This window comes from Sus scrofa, chromosome 9 (assembly GCF_000003025.6).
Source record: "Sus scrofa isolate TJ Tabasco breed Duroc chromosome 9, Sscrofa11.1, whole genome shotgun sequence".
In the NCBI taxonomy this organism is placed as follows: Eukaryota; Metazoa; Chordata; class Mammalia; order Artiodactyla; family Suidae; genus Sus; species Sus scrofa.
The window spans coordinates 6876254-6899777 of NC_010451.4; the positions used below are offsets into that span (position 1 = coordinate 6876254).

Consider the following 23524-nt stretch of genomic DNA (forward strand, 5'->3'; position numbering starts at 1 on the left):
ATGCTCTCTTCCTTCCAGGTACTTCCTGCCTGCCAGGGTCAGCAGAGTCCTCTGAAAGGGCAGGGCCCCACCAGCTACCTGTTGGAGCCAGCCCTTACCAGCGCCAGCTGCTGCTGAGCGTGCGTGCAGGCAAGCACGGCCTCCAAATGTTACCGCCTGTGATTTAAGGACAAAGATATTAAGCGTGAGAAAGGGGGAGGCTTTCTGGGGACCACGCATCCACCTTCTCTTGCTTTTTTTGGTCTTTTTAGGGCCGCACGCTCGGCATATCAAAGTTCCCAGGTCGTGGGTTGAATCGGAGCTGCAGGTGCCGGCCTACACCACAGCCACAGCGTCGCAGGATCTGAGCTGCATCTGCAACCTACCCCACAGCTCACGGCAACGCTGGATCATTCATCCACTGAGCGAGGCCAGGGATTGAACCCGCATCCTCACGGGTACAAGGTGGGTTTGTTACCGCTGCACTACAACGGGAACTTGCTTTTAAGTGGCAGAAGCTGATGAGCCCGCATGAAGTGTGTGCTTGGCGCAAAGCCTTGGCTGTCGTGGAGGAAAGGCTGCACTAAGGCCCATGCCGTCAGAATCTCCCTCCCTCAGCCCACTCTCCTCTTCAAAAACGTCCACCTCTTCAATTTGCCAAAGCTTGAATGAGTGGGGCCTGGGGACACGGGAGAATCGCGTCTGGCCCCACCCCGAAGGCGCTCCTCTCAAGGCAAGAAACCAGAACAGAGCAGATGCGCACGAACCACGTACTGCGGAGACCGTCCAGGTAAGGTCAGCCAGTCCTCCTGGACCGTCTCCGGTGGGAATGCTGTCCAGAAGTAAAGAAGGGTTGAGACCTAGTCCCTGGCGTGAGGAGACAATCAGGTGGCCGAGGACACTAAAGACACAGGCTAGCCCGCTTCGCCACGAGGCCGGGCTCGGCGGGCTGCCCAGCCACTGCTTGTTCATGGACAGAAAAAATCAGTGTTTCTCAACCTCAGGCTGTGGAAACACTTATATCATGATATAAAACCATTCTTCCGATTGATGCTCTCTGCTCCTTAAAGGACCGTGAACTTATTGACAATGGCAAACGTTTAGTAAGCATCTACACACAGCCGTCTGGCAGGGCTGCAGAGGAAGAGGTGAGCTGGGAGGAGGAGGGGAAGGGACAGAGCGGAGAAAGTGTGATCCAGGCCACGGAGACGTCTCATCAGTAAGAAAAATGAATACATCATCCTATTTTCTAAGAGGAATTTCATACAAAACATTAATACAGATAATTTCTTACTGAGATATAATTCACACACCTCTTAAAGTTTTCAGTTCAGTGGATTTAAATAATCCGCAGTGTCATACAACCTCCTCACACCTAACGCCGTTTCCACGATCTTGAAAAGAAACCCCAAGGCCATCATCAGAGACAGTCCCTCTGCCCAACCATTAGTCTCCTTTCTGTCCCGACGGTTGTCGCTATGTGACATTTCACATAAATGGCACCACACCGAGCGTGGTGGTCTTTTGCACCTGGCTCTTTTCATTTCGCATGTTTCCAAGGTTCACTGACGTGCGGCATGTGTCATCCGTGACACGGCGTGAATGTGGGGAGAGAGCACGTGCTTCCGCTCCGCGGTGGAATAACCCTCCGTTCTGTGGACGTACCCCGTGCTGCTGACCTGTCATCGGCTGATGGGTACTTGCGCCCTTTCTCCCATCTGGCTATTATGAGTGATGCTGCTGTGAACATTTAGGTACCGGTCTTCGTGCGGATATGTTTTCACGTCTCCTGGTTATGTATCTAGAAGTGGAGACGATGATAATACAGCCCCTGGCGTTTACTGAGCTCTTACCACGTGCCAGGCGCTGTGCTCTCTGCACCTTATAGCATTTCATCTTCACAGCATCTGAGGGCAGCAATCAGAACCCCAGGCTGTGGACATGGAGACTGGACTCAGGAGTGAGGCCACCTGCCCAGGGTCACAAAGCTGGTTATCTGCTTGGACCAGGAGCTGAACTCACCCTGGGTTTTCTTCTTTTTTTTGGCTGCCCTGTAGCTATGACCTAAGCTGCAGCAGCAGCAACGCCGTCTCCTTGACCCACTGTGCCGGGCCGGGATCAAGCCCGAGTCCCAGTGCTCCCAAGACACTGCCAACCCCGTCGTGCCACGGCAGGAACTCCCACCCTGGGTCGCCTTTCCTCCAATTCTCTACGCTCTCACCAAGGTGGCCGTGACACACCCCTCCTGAGCAATCTCTCTGTCTTCTCACTGCTCACAGGATAAAACGCAACCGCCCGGGGAAGGAGGACGTCTGGGCTCTAGCTAGCAGGCAAATTCTTGAGATCCAAAAACCACTTTTCGGGTTTTCCTCGCCCCCTGTGACTGCTGCGTCTCCATCTTTCTGCAGGCTCCTCTTCTAGAGTTCGAGTCTAGGCACAGTTCTGGCGCTTTAGCGTCTCATGGGGACGAGAGGTGGCCGAAGGACGGCTAGCAGGACCGGGGGCTCAGGAAGGCCCGCGGCTAAGGGACGGGGCTGCGCACCTGCCCAGCCCTGCTTGCTCCGAGGCTCGGCACCGACAGCGCGTCCTCCCCTCCCCCGAAGCCCCGGGACCACGGCGGGGCCCAAAGAGCCACACTCTCACGGTGAAAAAACCTCTCCTTTCTCAGGCAGCCTTGGAGGGAGCTCTGTCACTAAATATGGGCCGAAGTGGGAGGGGGATCAGCGAGAGACCTCTGGAAGGGAAGGAAGAGAAGAGCTAAAATAAAAAGTGAGAAATGGATAAAGAAGAGCATAAGAACCCGGAGCAGGGGTGGAGGCGGAGAAGGAACAGAGGGTGAGAGCAGCCACCTCAAACAAGTGCTGTCAGTGATCTATATTTGCTTACAGATGAAAAATGTGGGCCATAAACATCGGCCACTGAGTAATTTCTAGCAGGAGTCGTGTCACTTCTCATAAAGGGTGGGATGGGGACAGGTAGGACACCTCTACACCTGGGCCAGCCGGCACAGGAAGCTCTCGGCCAGCACCTCACCCCCACCCCCCAAAGGGGAGGCCAGCCAGGCGCCCCGAGGTTCTGGGGCCTCCGGGCCGCACGTCTGCTCCCACTTAGGCAGGCTGAGGCGGGGGCGCCATGGATAACACCCATGAGTACCAGTCTCCCCGCCCCGTGCCCCTGCTCTGATGCTCCGACTTGACTAATTGCTGTAATAATTGATAGAACCTGACTTCCACAACTGATCGATTTCACCTCCACGACCAACGGCCACAAACCATTACACTCCAATAAATAAGCACGCCGGGCCTCCCCCGGCCGCCCTCTCCGGGGCATCGGGATGGCCCGTGCCCTGGCCTGACCTCCCTTACCTCCCACCCGGGGCCCCTCCGGGCCGAGCAGCTGGTCAGGAGGGTCAGGCCTCTGGGAGCGAGGCAGAGGGCTGGGTGGAGGTGCAACCCCTAATCGCAGGCCATCCGTCACCTCCCACCGGCTGTCGGGGGCGGGGGGCCAACACCTGGAGCACCCCGGGCAGCAGCGCGCGGGGCCCTCCCTCCGCTCCTGCTCCAGATTAGTGTGTCCCAGCTTATAATATTTGATGAATAGCAGCCTGGCTTCCTGGCAGCGCTGCTGCGGCTGTGCCTGCCCGCTACAGCTGCGGAAGGTCACTCATTGGGGAAATATGTTTCTGTCAGTGGTATTGAAAAAAGTTTAGTGGAGTGACAGGCCTCAATTTTTCAAATTTTATTAACTCCATCCTCTTAACCATTTGTCTTGAATTCCTTCAGATTCTGGGGGACCTGTCAATAGGGCTGGGGCCAGGCAGGTAGGATGGGGTGGGTGGCCACGGACTGGCCCTGGCTGGTGCCAGTGACACGTTTGGGTCTCAGCACCCAGGGCAGGTAAGGCAGCGGAAACGGTGCTGATGGGGAGAAGGCCTGGCCCATGGACTGTTCTCTGGCACAGCTCCTGCCTCTGGTCTGACATAATCACAGGCTTTCTGATGAGCTCTTCCAAGCCCTAAGAAGAGACTCCCTCCATCACGTTCAAAACAGGTGGGTCACCCTGGATCCCCTGAACATGTCCAGGACCCAAGCCCAAGCCTCCAAAGATTCCCCTCTAAACTGAGGGCAGGGTCTGAGCCCCAACTGCTCTGTCCAGCCCTACTCCCACCTTGGACTTCGGTAAACACCTGTTCACCTTTTAAGACTCAGTTCAAGCTTCTTCTCCAGGAGAGCGTTCTTGTTGCCCTCCCAGCCCAGACTTGGTACCATCCATTGTGCCCCCACAGGCCCCTCTGCTCCTATCCCACGACACTGATCACTGGGCTAGAACAGTCCATCTCCGTCCAAGACCGAGGACCCGGAGAGGTCGGGCTGCGGCTGGTCAGGCGTGTTACCCCCTCCTGACACCACTCTGTCCCGGCCCTCTGCCACCTCTGTGAATATTCAAGATGATGTACACAAGCGGGTCTGAGAAACCACCACGCTAACGGCCCCATACAAATGTGTGAGCCTCTGTTACTGACAACACTGCCCGCTGCCCCACTCGTCCCACCCCTGCGGGTCTATCAGTCCTGCTGGCCTTTAGGGATCCGGACCTCCCACCACTGCAGTTTTCAAGACTCACCCCCACCCCGACCTGCAGCTGGCTCCCTGCCACCCCTCGAAAAGAGCACACAGTCTGGGAACCAGGGGGATGGGGGTGACCACTCCCGCTTTGTGGCTGGGGTCTTGCTTCACTTCTCTGCTGGTAATGACCGCTGGTCTGTCTACCTTAGGAGTTTTGTTTGGACAGAAGACGACAAAAAGCTTGGAAAAGACTGGGGCGAAAAAGACTGTATAGGCTCTACAATGTTCTTTGTCATAACTTTTACATTCACGCTTTCTTCGCCCCCGCTTTTTTTAGGGCTGCACCTGCGGCATATGGAAGTTCCCAGGCTAGGGATCCAATCAGAACCCTAGAATCAGAATCAGCCACTGGCAACCCCAGTTCTGAGCCGCATCTCTGACCTATGCCGCAGCTTGCGGCAATGCAGGATCCTTAACCCATTGAGCGAGGCCAAGGATCAAATCCAAGTCCTCATGGACACGACATCAGGTTCTTAACCTGCCGAGCCACATAGGGAACTCCCTTCCTTTCCATTTTTATGGCTGCTCCTTTAGCACTTTTATCCTGGTTTTTACCAGTTCAACAGTTTATTCTCTCCAATTAGAAGTTTTTGTTGACTACAAGGGAGAGCTTTCTCACGGTCCGATACGTCAGCGGGGAGAGGTCTCTGCTTTCTGGCTGGGCTCCCCATCCAGGGAGCACTCCCAGGGAGACAGGGTGCCCACCTGAGAGAAGCCGTGCATCTGCCGGGTCTCCACACACATCTTTACTCACTGTTGCCGGGGCCGCTCCTCAGCCTGGGACCCTGCCCCTGGTCTCCCTGACTATCCAGGCCCGTGCCCTTCTTGAAGGCCCTTCTCTGGGGAGCCTCCCCCACCTCCAGCTCTCAGGGCTCGGCGTCTGTGGGCTCCAGTTGTCCTTCCACCCCTCCCTTTCCTGCAGCTCCTCACAGCTAGTCTGTGTGTAGCTCCTTAGGTCGGAGACAGACCAGTTCTTGCGTGTGTTCCCAGGGGCCGAAGGTAAGAGAGAAGGCCTGACCGGAATGTGGAAGGACGTACAGAAGCCCTGGGAACAGAGGCATGCTTCCTGAGCTTCCCCCCAGACTGCACTGCTGGGTGTTCTCAGAGGAAGCCAGACGCGCGCACACGCGCCCCTGCAGACATGCCTGGAGGCCGGGAACCTGTCCCGAGTGCTCAGCACGCGCCGTGTCATGTGCTGACTTCTTCCTTCTGTTCAATTCCTGCTGAGAACTTGACAGCAGAGCAGGAGAGGTAGTATTTTTTCCATTTTACAGAGGAGTTAACTGGAGTCGGGGGAAAGAGTGAAGTGAAAGGAGACGGCTGACCCTGGGTGGGTGTTAACTGCCCTTGTTCATCCTGCAAAGACTGAGAAACCAGAGGCTCAGAGAGCTGACATTCTTCGCTCAGTCATTCCGCAGATAAACAGTACATCTGGGACCTATTATACTAGACTCTTTTGTGTGTATGTTTGAAGTTTTACACAATAAAGTTTTTGCTTTATTTTGTTTTTTCAATGAAGCCAGGTCTAGCTTCCTACTGCACAGTGCTACTACCTAAGGCCCGAGGACTCCAAAAGAGGGGAAAATCATCTTTCTTCTTCCCTTCCCGTGTGTTCAGATGCTCCAAAAACCAAGACGGGGGCGGGGTGGGGGGGGGGAGCGGCTCCAGATGCAGGTTTGGGACAGAGAGCTTTGTGGGAAGAGTACAAAACGGAAGTCCTTTTCCTCCCACTCGGGGCTCCCCTGTCGGGAAAAGGTGGCCCACAGTGGCTGGCCTCCAGAAGGTCGTCTGGAATTCTGTCATCCTAACTCTCTGACAGACACAGTCCGCTGGGACCCCCTGCTTAGGGAGGTGGATTTCTAAAGTCCATGCAACGGAGCCACTGCCTCTCGGCTGGACGGAGCGGGCCACCCGCAGACACTCACCGAGCACGGACTCTGGGCTGGGGGCTCGGCGCACGTGGCATCAGACCAGTTCTCGCCCTGAGGGAGAACCCAGACTGGCAGGAGCCAGCTAGGGACCGAAACAGAGACACCACAGTGTGGCGTTGGGAGGAGGGGGAGACAGGATGACACGCCACCCCCCCAACAAGAAAGCCGTACGCTGAGGAGCTGGGGAGACGGGAAGCTGCGTGAGCTGGAGGAGAGCAGAAGGTGCTATTCCGAGGAAGCTCGGAGGGAAACAGACCGGCGGACGCCTGGGCAAGGCAGGGTCGGAGGCCAAGGGCAGGGTCGCCGAGCCCTTCCCGTCCAGGGCTCTCGCTCCGTGCCATGAAGCCTACCACGTGAGCCAGAGGGTCCAGGCCACTTCTCAGTGGGCCAGACTGTCTTTGCCTCCCGCCCCAATCCCACGCTCTGCAGCGCCCTGCCCCGAGGCCTTCTGGGCCCACGGCAGCCTACCCGGGCTGCCTCCTCCGCTAAGCCCTGGAGCGCTCATCCGATGGCGTGTTTTTTTTTTTTTTTTTGTCTTTTGTCTTTTCGTTGTTGTTGTTGTTGCTATTTCTTGGGCCGCTCCCGCGGCATATGGATGTTCCCAGGCAAGGGGTTGAATCGGAGCTGTAGCCGCCGCCCTACGCCAGAGCCACAGCAACGCGGGATCCGAGCCGCGTCTGCAACCTACACCACAGCTCACGGCAACGCCGGATCGTTAACCCACTGAGCAAGGGCAGGGACCGAACCCACAACCTCATGGTTCCTAGCCGGATTCGTTAACCACTGCGCCACGACGGGAACTCCCGATGGCGTGCTTTTAACCCGTCTATGTCTTACGCCCAAATCGGATGCATTACTGAAGGGATGCGCGGTGAAGGCTAGAAAAGGAACTGCTGATGACCGCCAGGCCTCAGGATGGGCTCACGGAAACCAAGTCGCGCCAGACCAGCCTCATTCCCTTCTTCATCAGACGACCGGGGCTGCTCAAGCAGGGCAGGTAGGGAGAATGCGTACTTCTTCAGAAGTCTGCTGGGGTGTCTTGGGACAGCCCCGAGGACACAGTGGACACCAGTAAGTGACTGGTGGACTAACCAGACCCAAGGGGCAGGGCGGAGCAACGGACGGATCAGAGTGACGGAGAAGGTAGGTTCCAGTGGCAGCAGAAAGGCTTGGTCCTGGGTCAGCATGTCCCCCTGACCTGGGGGTGGCCCAGTCAGGAGATCTACAGATGTCAGAGTTGGGGGGGGGGAGAGCCCCAAACACACATGGTGGAAGAGGCACATTACGAAGCAGAAACAAATGAGATGAAAATTAACGGCGATAAATGGGGGCATGGGGTTTGGATGACAGTCTAAACTGTCCCAAGAAGGGTGAGTGAGATAGAGAGGGTTTAGGAGCCCCGTGAGGAAAAACGGTTTAAGGGACTGGAGGTTTAGGCTGGAGAAAATGTGGCTCAGGAGAACGCGCCTGCATCTCCAGGTGTCTGAAGGGCGTCAGGTGGACCAGGGATTATGTCCATCCATTCTCTAGGAACCCAGCGGTAAACGAAGACCCCTGGAAGTAGACTGTGGCTCCATAAAAGAAGTTTTTAACCACCAGAAAGGTCCAAAGAGCACCTGTGCAGCCTCAGGAACAAGGGTTCCCCAGCGCTGGTGGTGATTGGTCAAGCACGGACTGAGCGACCATGTGGTCCGTCTACACAGCAGTTTACAGGCGTCTTTCTCAAAACTATTTGTGTTTCTTAATTCATTCAGGAATACTTTCCTTTCTCTTGTGGCCGCCCCATGGCATACGGAGTTCCCCGGCCAGGGATCAGATCCGAGTCACAGGTGTGACCTACGGCTCAGGTGTGGCAAGGCTGGATCTTTAAACCACTGTGCTGGGCCGGGGACGGACCCTGCGCCCCAGAGACACCGCCGATCCTGTTTCGCCACAGCAGGAACTCGCAGAGATCCTTTCTGAGAGTCTCGTCTGGTACCGTGCGAGGGACACAAAGGGGAACAGAGACGCCGTCCCTGCTCTCAGGGAGCTCCCGGTCGTGCTGAGAGCAGATGGACAACTTCAGTTCAGTGCCATCTCGCGCCCTGATTACAGGCCTCGGCACAGGGAAGGCTGCTTCAGCTTGGGTTCAATCAAAGAATTCCCATGGAGCTTCAAACACATGTTTGGGTACTAAAGGCTGCAGTTTAATCAAGGCCAAATCACTTGTGTACATCAACTACTGGCTATGGAAACAGCAGTGGACGCTGAAGCCCATTTGTGAATTTCGGGGCACATTTCGCTCCTACAGCGGCAATCTGGTGTTCCGCGAGGACTTGTTTCCGTGCCTACAGAATGTCTTACAAGTGGCGGCGGTGTCAGGGCGAAGTGATTTAGCCAGCAGGGCTGCCCAGCTCTCCACTGCTTCCCCACCCTGTGGGGACGGCTTCAGCACAGACATAAACATGCTCCTGTCGTTACCTTATTGCACTCGTCACACGGGGAGGCTAGAAGGCTTGATTCAGGGATATGATTGGATTTTAAATCCCAGTCTCCCAGGATTTTAATTACTGGTCTGGGGCAGCAGGGCTAGGCGCTGGCTGCCTTTGGATGGAGGAGGTCGATACGCCACTCCACGACATATTGAGCCACAATGCCTGCAGACTCTATTGCTCTATTTAATCATCTTTTGCAAAATTTACAGTGGAACAGGAGGGATCAATACGGAATTTATCACATTCTCTTGTAAATATGAGCCGGCAAAGAGTTCCAGGCAGTTTGTTACTGAGTGGGAGCGAACGTGTCTGTGTGTAGTTGGGCGTGAGGAGATGAGACGAAATCCATACTTCTTGGCATAAGCTACAGATGCTCAGCCAGCCTCCCTTCAGCCTGAAGGCAAGTTCAACGGGAGGAATGCTGATTCATTCGTTCACTGGACCACCCGCCACCATCCCAGAGCACCTCTCTCATCCAAGACCCTGCGGAGGCTCTGGAGGCTCGGTCGGCAGCCTGCTCTTGAGATCGTAACCCCAGACACCACAGTGGCTCTGCCGTCTACTAAGGATGAAACTTGGGCAACTCACTTAACAGCCCGATGTGCATATGGAAACGGTAGGCACTGAGAATACTAAACTTACAAAGATATTTTAAGTATAAAAAGAGATAAAGCCTTAGTCCAGAGCCTGGTACAGAGTTCGAACTCGATACATGACAGCTACTGTCATTTTATACGATTACCACCACTAAGCATTCCTTCCTAAAACGTGTCTCGCCAATGGCACATGCAGATTGGGGTGCTGAGCAGGGAGCCAGCCACCCCATCTCTTTAGAAGACAGAAGGGAGACTGCGTGGCCTTCGGCAGGTTAGAGACCTAGTCAGCGCTACTGGCAGCAGAATCGAGGAACGGAGAGAAGAGGGTGTATAAGGAGACACACGCTACGCTCTGCCATTTGAAGCTTCAGTTGTAATCTTTAAAAGAATAAAACTGCTGTGGGCTAAGAGCTAAGAAGTGACTCACTTCATGTGGGCAAACCGGGAAAAGTGACAAGAGACACAAATGAGCTGGCCCTTGGAGGCCAAGTAGGGGGCTGACTGGTGGAGAAGCGGGGGAAGGGCAGCCTAGGCATAAAAAAGTAAACGAGCAAAGGTTTAGACACGACAGGGACTCCATCCCAGAGAAGAGCAGTGGAGGGGCCCATGGCAGAGGCGGCTCCTGTGTCCCTGAGCCCGCTGCCTGCAGCCATGCCCCTGGCAGGCCTTCCGAGCTCTGGTCCCAACCCTGAGGCAGACAATCGCCCCCAGCCCCTCTTGGAGACAGGCTGGCAGAAGTTTCACGGGGACCGGAGCAAGACCTGAATGCAGACTAGATGGCTGAGCTTATCTCACATGCACCAGAAATCACTGCAGGTTTCCGAACAGGGGATGGCAGGGTTTTGCAAGGTCAAAGCCAAGAGGTAGGGAGACCAGCAGGAGGGCTCCGACAACAGTCCGGGTGAGAGTGAGGAGGTCTGCACGAGGGTGGCAGAGACACAGGAGAGAGGATGGACTTGGGAGAAAAGTCTCAGAGAAACGGCTTTGGTGGAAAGTGAGGGCCGCGTCATCAGACTCACAGACACTTGCTCGTCGGGGTAACACGATGATGCCTTTCGCCCCCGAGGGAATGTGGACCAGAGTCTCAGGAGGGCTGGGCGTGGATGCACCAGGTACCAGATGGTACAGAACATGAGGCGTCAGCAGAGTCCCTGGAGACGTGAACACGCCGGGTTTGTTCTAAGGCGAGTGTGCAGGCTGCTCTCACTGGACAAAAGGACCATTCGCATGTGTTTCACATACAGACTCAGGCAAGGAAAAGAGAGAGGCTGAAATTCCTGCCAAGGATTTCTGTTCCGAGCAAACCTAAGGATTTTCGAGACGAGGGACAGCGATCTGAACAGCACGTGACACAGGCACTGCAAGTATGGGGCTCCTTAGCTCACTTTCACTTTGGGCAAGGTTCCTGGACGGCGTGGGCTTTCAGGAGGCCAGCCCCACCCACACCCCTCCCCGCAGTCCAGCCCAGACTACCCTTAGAGGCGGCAGCAGGCTGTGAGACCAGAAAGCAGCTGGGAGCCACTGTCCGCAGGGAGAGAAAGGCTCTGGACGGGCAGGGTTCAAAGTGGACTCTAATAAGAGCCTGGGTCCGTGGGCTTCAGCACCCTCCTCCCCCTCCTGCAAATGACAGCTGAGACCGAGGCAGCCGAGCCTGGGGTCCTGGCTGAATTTAGCCGTCGTAATTATACTGCTGGTGTCTGGGCAGAGCCAGAGTCTGCAGAAGGCAGCAGCTTTTGTCCATGCACTAAAAACACAGCAGCCTCAAACATGCTAATCGCATGTCTCCTTCCATCTAACGACACTGAGGGCAGGCTGAGCAAAGGGCTCACAATGCCCACACATCTGGCTAATTCGGTTACAGGGCCCATCAATCTTGATGGGTTGTCTACAAAGCACCAACCACCCCCAAGGACTGAGCTGACCAGATGTTTAAGCTTCTGCTGACCCATCCCAGCCCAGTGTCCAGAGCAGGGGAGAGGGGTTATCAAGAGACGGTGTCTGCTTCCACTCAGCCGCCAGGTCTATTCCCAAAGCTACGCGAAGCCTTCTGCTTGGAGGAGAAGCATCGGTACGTCAGAGCGGCGGGTGAGCCAAGCTCGCTGGAATGAAGTTCACGCACATACAGGCTTTTATACTGGACCTTAAGAGAGATGGGAGGCCTTACTTAGAGCTGGCTTTGAGGACACCTGCAGAAACAGAAACGGATGAGGAGTCTTGCTAACTGCACTTCCAGGATGGACAGAATCAGGAGTACGGGGGCAGGTATTTTTAGCTCTGATGTTAAATGCCACAGGCTGCAGCTGCGGGCACAGGGGCAGTGCAGCACTCATGTCTGCTCTTCGACCCCGTCGAGGTTGAAAGGGATTACACGTCTCCCACATACAACTGGTGCTTTTTAAAAAACAACCAGAAGCCACTGCCAGAAGGATTCTTCCAGTATTAACTGGCCCCCTTTATGCCTAACCGCGTCACACACACGGAAGGGCAGCAGGGAGATGAGGAAAAGAAGAAGAGGGCAAAAGACTTGCAATCTACGCCGACAGGACCATTTTTGGTGGGGACTCTTGCTGGCGCTAATGAGGGCGTTTTTTTCCTCAGCCTGGTTTCCCTGATTGAGTCAAAGGATGTCAGCAAGTCTGTCTCAGAGCTGAGGCCGCCACGTGACAAAACAGATGGGGGGCCTTGGCTCAAAGAAACCTGGGACATTTTAGAACGCGGTGAGGGAGAAACAGCTCAGAGGTGAGGTCTTGGGGGGGGGTGTCCCAGGCCCAAAAGGGCACCTGGCGCTCGAAGGGAAGGAGCTCAGGGGACGCTTGCTGCCGGAACCACGCGGCCCCGGCTGTGACACCACTGAGCTGTGTTCCTTCGATGTGGCAATCATGAGAGGCCGCCTACGGCCCCTTCGTGACGCAGGACAACGTTGCTCCCAGACGGCAGAAAAGCCCGATGAGCGGGACGGAGAGGTAAGGCTGCGGGCCTCATCGCCACCCCGGGAAGCTCTGCCCCGCCCGCGGCCGTGGCAACCACCGCTGCTGCCCCATCCGACCTCCTCCGGGCTCTCTTCTACCTTGTTCCCGTGACACGCAGCACCCAAACCTTTGTTCCTTCAGCAGGTTCCTGCTCATTCTCCTGTCCTAAGTCACGGGCAACACCTGAGGCTGAGTCCTCAGCCCCTGTCCTCTTTCTCTGTATGCATTCTCCTTAAAAACAAACAAAAAGCCAGGAGTTCCTGCTGCGGCTCAGTGGGTTAAGAATCTGACTAGGATCCATGAGGATGTGTGTTCGATGCCTGGCCTCGCTCAGTGGGTTAAAGACCTGGCGTTGCTGTGGCTGTGGTGCAGGTCGCAGTTGCGGCTCGGATCCTGCGTTTGCTGTGGTTGTAGGAAGACCAGCAGCTGTAGCTCTGGTTGGACCCCCAGCCTGGGAACCTCCATAGGCTGCGGGTGCGGCCCTAAAAAGGAAAACAAAACAAAAAACAGTTCCAATTTCCACAAACTATCCCAGCGGTTCTCAATCCTGGCTGTATGTTAGGATTATATGAAAAACATTAAAACTGTATCAATCCAAAAGGGAAGAAAATATTTGCAATACATATCTATATATATAAATAGCTATTGGTTTTTTTTGTTTGTTTTTGTTTTTTTTTTTTTTTTTTTTGCTTTTTAGGGTTGCACCTGTGGCATACGGAGGTTCCCAGGCTAGGGGTCTAATCGGAGCTACAGCTGCCAGCCTACACCACAGCCACAGCAACGCCAGATCCGAGCCGCATCTGCCACCTACACCACAGCTCACGGCAATGCCGCATCCTTAACCCACTCAGCAAGGCTGGGGATTGAACCCGCAACCTCATGGTTCCTAGTCGGATTCCTTTCCACTGCGCCACGATGGGAACTCCAAAGAACTTACAAAAATCGAGAGGAAAACAAAGACCAAAAGTCCCACAGAGAATGGGCAAAAGGCATGAACAGACGATTGACAAAAGGAAAGGAAATGGCTCCCAACATACGCAGTGATGCCTACTTCACTCGTAATGAGAGAATCAAACTAAAAACAAACCAAAATCCTATTTCTCACCTTACTAGACTGGCAAAAATCCAAAAGCTTGGCAATACACCCTGTGGGCGAGGCTGTGAGGAAACAGTCACGTTCACACATTACGGTGGGAATGCAAAATGGCACAGCTTCTGCAGAGGAGAAACTTCCAGTATCCAACCAAGGGAATGCCTTTGTTCCTTGACCCAGAAACACTCCTCCCAGAACCGCACTGTAGAGCCCCACCTCCCACAATCCCAGAGGTGTCCACGAGAGGTTATTCACTGGTGTCTGTAACTCTCAACTGCTGGACACCAGGCACAGGATGCGCAGCGCGCACACGCGACAGACGACTCTTCGGCTGTGGAAAATGAGGAAGACCTCCGTGAAGCGCTACCCAGCAGCTCCAGGAACGTGGGAGGTGAAAAAAAGCAAACTGCACAAGAGCACGCACGACCTTTTACGTAGGAAGAAGGGAAGTAAGAAAACATACACGTATTTGCTCACGCGATTCCAAACACAGAGAGGACAGACCAGAAAACGAAAAGCCTGTTCTTTGCACGCGGTCAGGGCTCACCAAGGGGAGCAGAAGGAAGGTCGAAAGGACACAGGAGGGAGGTCGACTTCGCTGAATGTGCCTTTTATGCACAGTTTTCAGCAAAAAGTTAATGTTCTCTACATTAAAACAAGAGTGTGTAGAGGACAAAACCTCCAAAACCAAAAGCAAACTGAAAAAAATTAACCCAACTATATTCCAAACGAACAACATAAACACGCTGAAGGGAAAAACACCCACCTGAGGAACTGAGGAGCCAGTACTGGACTGGGCACCCTTAGCCCTGGATGGAGGGGGCGGGAGAGCTGCCAGCGGGAGCTCCCGCTGTGGCGCAACGGGCTTGGCGGTGTCCTGGGAGCGCTGGGACACAGGTGGGTTAAGGACCTGGCATTGCTGCAGCGGAGGTTGAGACTGTGGCTTGGATCTGATCCCTGGCTGGGAGCTCCAGACGTCATGGGGCGGCCAAAAATGGAAACAAACAAACAAAGAAAGAATTGTAAACAAATCCTAACCCAAACTCTCTCTCTTTTTTTTTGCTTTTTAGGGCTGTCCCGACAGCATATGGAAGTTCCCAGGCTAGCAGTTCAATCAGAGCTACAGCTGCCGGTCTACACCACAGCCACAACAACACAGATCAAAGCCGCGTCTGCCACCAACACCACAGCTCACGGCAACGTCGGATCCTTAACCCACTGAGTGAGGCCAGGGATCGAACCCGCATCCTCATGGATACTAGTCAGGTTCGTTACCGCTGAGCCACAAGAGGAACTCCACCTAACTCTTTTTAGTGAGTTTTTCTCCAGTGGCTACGGTGAAGCAGGTCTGAGGGTTTTAGGTGTGTTACAGGGTTGAGCACATGAGTACATGTATCCGTGCTGTTTGGAGCCAGAGTTCTCACCTCAGAAGAAGGGACGTGGACATAGGAGAAGACAGGGAGAAGCCTGAAACAATGACTGGAGGGGGAGGCGCCGGTGTTCTCGGGGCTTCTCAAGCAGGCGTGTGCATGTGCACGTAACGTGTGTGTGTTTATGCACGTGTGTAATAAGCACATCCGGCACTCCCGTCTCGGTCCCCAAACCCACTGCCCACTGGAAACCCTTAGGGCTCCTCAGAGAAGTGGCTGGTTCCAGGACAAGAGCAAGGTGGACATCTTGTTATACCAGAAAATACGGAAATTTAAAAAAGAAAGCAAGAAAATAGAGGGGTAAGCCACACCGACCAAACTGCGACAACTCTGGCACCAGCATGACAACTAAGGACAGCAGTGAATCGGAGCGCGCGCGAGCGGTGGCATCCACGCGCTTGGACAAGGCACAAGTCCGGGAGAAGGGCCTCCTGAGCAGAAACCGCCAGGCCCTGACAGTCAAAGGCGGAGTGAGAGCTGGAGTTGGGGAAAACATGAAAGATTCAGGAACCGTTATATAAAGACTGACTCGGGAAGAACCAGCAATGGAAGCTCAGTCTAGAGGGAGGTTGGAATGAGAAGGAAATGGCCTCACCACAGGCTGCTTATTAATTTCAAGAGAAAATTAATGATGACACATGGAGAAACCGGACAATTCCTGGGTCAGGGATGGGGGGGACCAAGACTTTTCACTGAAAATCCGTTTGAATTTTGCACTGTGTGCAACTTAACTATTCAAAACTAACTACTCGAAGGCAGTAAGAAAAATAAAGTATTTGTAAAATATCCCACACTGCGACAGGCAGATAATGGCCCCAAAGAGGTCCAAGTTCTAACCCCTGAAACCTGGGAGCAGGGAGGACTCCTCAGCCGAGGGGAAGCAGGGTTTCTCATCAGCTCGGCTGAGGTGCAAGGACTACCCCGGAGCATCCAGGCGGGCCCCACGTCGTCGCAAGGAAGGGGCGCAGAGGAGGCAGTGCCCCGAGCTCAAGGGTGAGACGGCGTGGAGGGGCTGGGGGCCTGAGGACGGAAGGGGCCGAGAGGAGGAATGCGGGCGGCCTCTCCCAGCTGGAAAAGGCAGGAAAGAGGCCGAGTCTCCTCCACAGAAGGCAACTCCGCCGACACCGTGATTTGAGTCCCGTGAGAGCCATTTCAGACTTATCTGCGGAACTGTACGAATGAATCGGCGATGTAAACATTTGTTCACAGCAGCAGCACGGAGCACACGGAGGAACGCGACCGGGGCTGCCTCGGAGGAGGGGACGAGGGATGTGGGAGACGTCCGTGCCGCTACATATCTTCTGGCGCTGCTTGACATTTTAATCTTTTCTTTTTTTTTTTTTTGCTTTTTAGGGCAGCACCCATGGCATGTGGAGGTTCCCAGCTAGGGGTCCAATCGGAGCTACGGCTGCCGGCCTCCACCACAGCCACAGCAATACGGGATTTGAGCTGCGTACACCACAGCTCACAGCAACACCAGATCCTTAACCCACTGAGCAAGGCCAGGGATCGAACCTGCAACCTCATGGTTCCTAGTCAGATTCGTTGCCACTGCGCCACAACGGGAATGCCTCTTATACATTTTTTAAAGTAAAAATCACTACAGTTGCTAAATAAGCCAACAACAGTCACTTCGGGGGCTCTCTACTGACTTGGGAGTTGAGTTCACGCCCTCTGGCTCACCCCAGAGGCCCTCCACGCACAGGCCTCCAACCTATCATCCGATGGTGGCAGTTTCTTTCGGTCTCAAACATGCAAGGCTCACTCCTGCTGCTCCCACACCTGAAGAGCCTCCCTCCTCCCCTCTGCCAGTGGGGCTCTGCCTGTCTTTTGGGGTCTGCTTCCGGCCCCTCTTCCACCAAGCCTTCCACAGCCCTGAGCCTTCTCCCCTTCACCTCATGTATCACACTTACTATTTTTTCTGGCCTTTGCTCACATTTAACTCAGGAGTTCCGTTACCGGCGTTCCTGTGGTGTGCAGCGGGAACAAATCTGACTAGGAACCATGAGGTTGCGGGTTCGATCCCTGGCCTTGCTCAGTGGGTTAAGGATCTGGCGTTGCCATGAGCTGTGGTGTAGGGTGCAGACATGGCTCGGATCTGGCGTTGCTGTGGCTGTGGTGTAGGCTGGCGGCTTCAGCTCCAATTGGACCCCTAGCCTGGGAACCTCCATATGCCACGGGTTCAGCCCTAAAAAGCAAAAAAAAAAAAAAAAAAAAAAACAAAAAAAAAACCTCCGTTACCACGGCTGCTGTGTTTTGATGTGCTTTGTGTATGGGCTTCTCTCCAAACCATCACGCCACAGGGCACAGTCTGAGGGAAGGGCCTGTCTCATTTTTCCCTGTTCCTACAGTTTAGCGCCCATTTATAAACAAACATAACAAGCATGTCCTTAGCATCTGTGCTATGCCCAGGACAGTGCGCGGGGCTGGGGATACGAGCCCTGCAGATCCAGGTCTTGCGTGCTTAGGGGAGGGGACTCTGTTCACCAAGTAGCTGTACAGCCACCTGTGTTAAGTGTGATAAAGCAATTACACCGATGCTTTGAGCGCAAAGGAACCTGGAGTGGGAGGTGCTGTCGGCTGCAGGGAAACAATTAACAGCTGCTGCATACACACCAACACTCATGTGCAATTTGAAGAGGGAAGGGAGCTTCGAGGTTCCAGTCCAGCTCATCGTACAGACGGGGACACGAGGCTTACGGAGGCGAAAGGGACGCACTCAAGGTCCCGAAGCAAGGCTGAGTTAGGGCACCTGACCCCAGTCCCCACCGCACGGGGTTCATTCCTTCAAAGGGGGTTTCTGAGGGACTCCCCAAGGGGTAAGACCCTTTCTTCTGGTACGTATAAGAGAATTCATTTCCGCAACGATGTTCGGGAAGGCGCCAGTGGGGTCAGCTGACAGCGCACCTCGCTGTGCTCCCTCTGGCCACGCACATACTAGAGCAGACTCCTTGTTGGAAGGGAGCCTTGGTTCTGATCCATCTGACGCGGGGACAGGCCCCTGCTGCTCTTTCGCAGGCCTTGACCTTCAGACTGACGTTGCCCTTTCTCTGTGCATTCCACCCAGGGGCACATTCACCGGAGGGCCTGACGGGCTGGCAAAGGGCAGCTGGCCCTGCCTTGGGAAACCTGAATCCTGCTCAGATGCTCCCAGGCCGCGGGTGGGCGGGCGGGCGGCGGAGAGCAGAGAAGGCAGAGCAGACCTGGCCCGACCTCTGCTGACCCCCCCCCCCCCCCCCACCACCCGTGGGGCCTTGGCCTCCGGCTGCCGCTGCTGGCAGTGGTGAGGTCATGCCGGATGCCAGCCAGGCTCAGCTGAGGACGGCTTGGAGCCCATTAAGGCCTTGATGAAATGCGGGTGCTGGATGCCAGGTGGCCCTGGTGCCCAGGCGCCCTCATCTCTAACTCAACTCTGCAGGCACTCCTCGAGGGCCACAGGATCTGGGATACAGAAATATCTTTCCCTGGGGGTCTGAGGATGGTTCATCACTGCACTGACTGGGCCAATGGCAGCAGACAGGACTCGGGGTCAGTGAGGGGTCCTTTTCGTCCTGACCTGCCACATGAACTGCAATGACACCACCACGGAATTCCTCTGTCCCCACAATGCCCCTGAGGGACCGCCAGGTCCTCCTGGATACTAACGGCCACCGCCCTCCACGGGATCTTCTCAAGTTCAGGGACAGGCTAATATCTACCGTTCAGGTCTCCACGGATACACCCTATGCCCAGGGAAGATGCCCCTCAGCCACCTGGGACTAGCTTAGGTCTCCATCACTCCTCCTGTGCCCACTACCCTTCCTTAATAACGCCTGTCGCAGTGCTATTTAGCGAATACTTCCGAGGTCATGTGCCTAAGTCTACACTCTGCTGGACTTATTTATTTATTTGGTTGCCCTGCGGCATACAGAGCTTCCGGGATCAGATCCAAGCCGCAGTTGTGACCTGGAGCAGCAACGCTGGATCCTAAGCCACTGTGCTGGGGTGGGGATTGGACCTGAATCCCAGAGCTCCAAGAGACGCTGCCGACCCCTTTGAGCCACAGTGTGAACGCTGCCTGCCAGACTTGAAGCTTCACAGAACAGGGAGTGCTGTGCTCGCTCCCCTCCCCGCCTTAACAGCCGCACCTGCGGCATCTGGATGTTCTCAGGCCAGAGGCTGTATCAGGGCTGTAGCCACAGCCACAGCCACACTGGATCTGAGCCACATCTGTGACCCAGCTTGCAGCAATGCCGGATTCTTAACCCACTGAGTGAGGCCAGGGATCGAACCCACATCCTTAGGGGCACTATGTCCCGTCAACCTGTTGAGCCACGGGAACTCCAGGAGTGCTATGCTGGTTAAAGTAATAACTGGAAATAACTGGAAATCAATAAAAAGACTGCCATACTGATATGGGCAAGAGAAACTGACAGGTAAGTGTTGAACAGTCATCTGTAACAAGAAACTTTTCTGTACAATCAAGGGCTCTTCGCATACAGCACACCACCAGCCGGCACCCAGCTATGGGACCAGCCGGCTTCTGGCCTGCGACCAGCCTCCCATCTAAGCCCGTCTTTTCTGGTTCTAGGGGGCATGAAGAATTTTCTTTCTTCCTTCCTTCTCTTTCTCTCTCTCTCCTTCTCCCCTTCCTTCCCTCTTTCCCTCCCTCCCTTCCTTCTTTCTAAAATAGCTTTACACAGCATGAAGCTACCCGTTTAAAGCACACAACTTAATGTCCTTTCAAGTTACTCACAGAGCAGTGTAACCTCCACCGCCACAACGTCCTTTCAGCATATTTCATCATCCCCTGAAGAAACTGGGCACCCCTCAGACGTCACCCCCCGCCCCGCCCAGAAAACGGCGGGCGTGGAGGGCCTGCAGCCGTGTCCAAACAACTGCAAGACTTTGGCCTCCAATCATGTGACGCTATCTCCTCCTCATACAGATGAAAAAAGCGAGGCCACAGAGGGGCCGTGACCTGCCAGAGGTCCTCCCGGTGTCAGACACAGCAGTGCTGGGGCAGATCCTGGTCCCCAGGGCCCACATCCTACCGGTGCTTTGATCGCCGTGCCGCAGTGTGTACCCCACGTCCTCCAGCGTGACCGCTACCCCATGCCATGCATTAGACTGTGTACCTCAAGCTGTCCACCCCGCTGCACTTTAAGCCCTTGAGGGCAGAGGTCAGATTCTGCTCATCTGCCCGCCCCTTCTGCCCAGGGGGACCCCGAGAGCAAGGATGCTTCAAGTGTCACCCACACACTAATGCCAGTCTGTGAACGCCCATGCCAGCCCTCAACGAGACGAGCATGACAAGTGTCCTGCAACTTTTACAGCAACGTAATTCTACCCGTTGAGCCCAATGACAAACGTGCGCCTGTATTCTGCACGCCATCTGAAAATACAAACTTGCTAACAGTAACTTTTCATTGTGTTTTATGAAAACCAAAACCTGTGAAAGGCTTTTCACAGATGGTCTGAAAGGCACTGCCTTAGAGCAACCCCTTCCCCACTCTCTTCTGCTTCTCCTTTCCCTGTTTCCTTGAACCGCTCACACTGGCGCCGCTTCGGAGGCTCGCACCTGAAAGGCAGGCTCTCTCGGTCGTGTCCTTTGGCCTCCTCAGCCGTAACTTTCCACGGACAACTCAGACGCCGCCAGCGTCCGCTGCCCCCAAGAGACGGACCGTCCTCGAATCTCCACGACCACTTACAGTCCCCTCTCTCCTGAGCTGCAGACCACTGATCCAACCGCCGGCTACGCATCCTTCACAAGCGTGTCCCACAGGTTCCCTGGCTGGTCAACGGCCATTTATCCATCACCTGCCATAGGCCAGCTGCGAGGTCCCCCACCCCAGGAGCCATAAATACGGCAGTAAGATAAGGGACAGGTCTCTGTGATCACAAGGCTTGCATCCTAGTGGGGACAGAAAGGGAGGTGACAAACCTGCACCAAATACACATGGTCATTTTAGGGGCTGATAAGGTCCATGGAGAAGACAGAACAGGCAATAGGACAGAAGGTGGCCAGGGACGTCCTGTCACTAGGGTGGTCAGGGAAGGCTTCTCTGAGGAAGGGACATGTGAGCTGACACCTGAACTCCCACGGGGCAGAGTGTTCCCATCAACGGCAGAGGCTGGGACTGAGGCCCTGAGATGGGGAGGAGCCTGAGGGACAAAAGGCGGCCAGTGCCACTGAGGAACAGTGAATGGGGGGGGGGTGAGGGTGTGGCTAGAGATGAGGTCACAGCATGCAGGGTGTGCCCTGCACAGAGCTGTGCGCTCTGCAAAGGAGTTTGGATTTCATTGTGGTTTCCCTGCTGTGTCAACAGAAGGTTCTGAAGAGGAGAAAGACAGGGTTTGTGTTTTTCTTTTTTTCTTTTCTTTCTTTTTTTTTTTTTTTTTTGCTTTTTAGGGCCACACTTGAGGCACATGGAGGTTCCCAGGCTAGGGGTCACATTGGAACTACAGCTGCCAGTCTACGCCACAGCCACAGCAACATGGGATCCGAGCCTCACCTGCTACCTACCTACACCACAACTCACGGCAACGCTGGATCCTTAACCCACTGAGAGAGGCCAGGGATTGAACCTGCAACCTCATGGTTCCTAGCCGGGTTCATTTCGCTGCGCCACAATGGGCACTCCAGGTTTATGTTTTAAAAAGACCTCTTAGCAGTTACTTGGTGGACGGACTCGGGGAGACATGGGTGGACGTGGCGACACCGGTCGGGAAGCACGGGGCTTGCCCAGGAGAAGCGGATCATGGTCCTGAGCCAGGACTCGAGCTACGGCAACGGGCAGGGCGGACGGCCCAGGTCACGCTGCACTTTGGAGGCGCAGCTGCAGGACTCACCGAAGGACCTGACAGGGGGTGGAAGGGAAAGAGACTTCGAGGAGGACTCTAAGATTTGTGGTCTGAAAACGGGGCAGACGATTGCGTCATTCACTGAGACAGGGAAGACTTGGGGGACACCAATTTTGGGAGAAAAATCGAATTATATATTTTGGCCATGATGATGCTGAGACTGAAGAAAGAAATGGAGCCGGGGAGGTAAACTGGGGGTTAGGGGTCACGATCGTGCGGCCTTTGCACGCAGGGATGCCAAGGCCTGGGGCGGCAGCCGGAGAAGACACAGAGGTCAAGGGGGGTTTTTGGTTTGATATTAAGGCATGATTTTTTCGGTTTACTTTTTTTGTTTTGTTTTGTTTTGTTTGCTTTTTAGGGCCGCACCTGCAGCATATGGAGGTTCCCAGGCTAGGGCTCTAATCGGAGCTACAGCTCCATCGCTCCCTAACCCTAACCCTAACCCTGATGCCAGATCCAAGCTGTGTCTGCAACCCACACCACAGCTCACGGCAACGTTGGATCCTTAACCCACTGAGCGAGGCCAGGGATCGAACCCCAACCTCATGGTTCCTAGTTGGGTTCGTTTCCACTGTGCCACGGCGGGAACTCTTAAGGCATGTTTTTATGCTGATGGGAACGAGGCATCGGGGAGGAGAAAACAGATAATGCAGGAAAGAAAGGGGGTCACTGGAGGAGAAACGCATTTGGGGAAGCGAGAGGAGGAAAGAGGCGCCTGAGCCGCAGGCCGAGCTGACACCAGGATGCTCCTGCATGACAGAGGAAGGCGGGCAGCACGGCGGAGCACGACGGGCCCAGCTGGAGGAAGGGCCTCTCTCTCTGCGGCCTGTGTCGTCTACAGCGCGGGAGGGGAGATTGTCTGGGACTTGGGAAAGGGGAGCACTGGAAGTCTGAGGAGAAAGAAGGTCTAAGGAAGCCGCCTTGGCCCCGAATAAGACGGATTTCACTCCCGGAGGGTAGCAGGGTGGCTGGCAGTGGCGAGAGTCTCAGGTTCACAGCCATACATGGGATAAAGGGAGTCCCGTTCGCACAGTTGCGTGATTTTTTTTCCTTTAGCAACATTCAGCTCTTCAGTTTAAACCGGGGTTAGCATTTCATCCGGTGCGGGGGAAGAGCGAAAGAAGCAAGGGAACAGTCTGAGCAGGGGACCCCGACACCTGAAAGCAGAAGGAGGGAGACCAGCGTGTCCCACGCGGGACCCGCCGGCCCGGCCAGGGCTCCGGACCTCAGCGCAGACGCGCCCCATCCACTCGGCCGCCCAGCCCACAGCGTGGACCCGACCTTGACCCCTCCTCCCCCTCCCAGACTGATCCTACCGACTCCACTCCTGAAGCTCTCTGGGACCGGCCGTCTCCTCTCCTCTCCCACTGCAAGTGCCTTGCTTTAAACCTCGCCTAACAATTCAAATAGCTTTCAAATGAGGTATTCCCCTTTCTCCAATCATACCCCCTTATCCTTTCTTCCCTATTTTCTCCACCTTTTCTTCCTACACACAGACACAGAAATGTACCAGAAATGCCTAAGGGTGGATACAGCTCAAAGACTTCTCACCAGATGCGGGTGTAACCATGTCTGGACATAGAC

At 54.9% G+C, this 23524-nt stretch overlaps 1 protein-coding gene across 8 annotated transcripts in view; it reads right to left on the reverse strand.

Annotated features, from left to right (window-relative positions):
* The window catches only part of CLPB (ClpB homolog, mitochondrial AAA ATPase chaperonin), a 253530-nt gene that overhangs the window by 39887 nt on the left and 190119 nt on the right, over positions 1-23524 (reverse strand). The window lies entirely within an intron of this gene.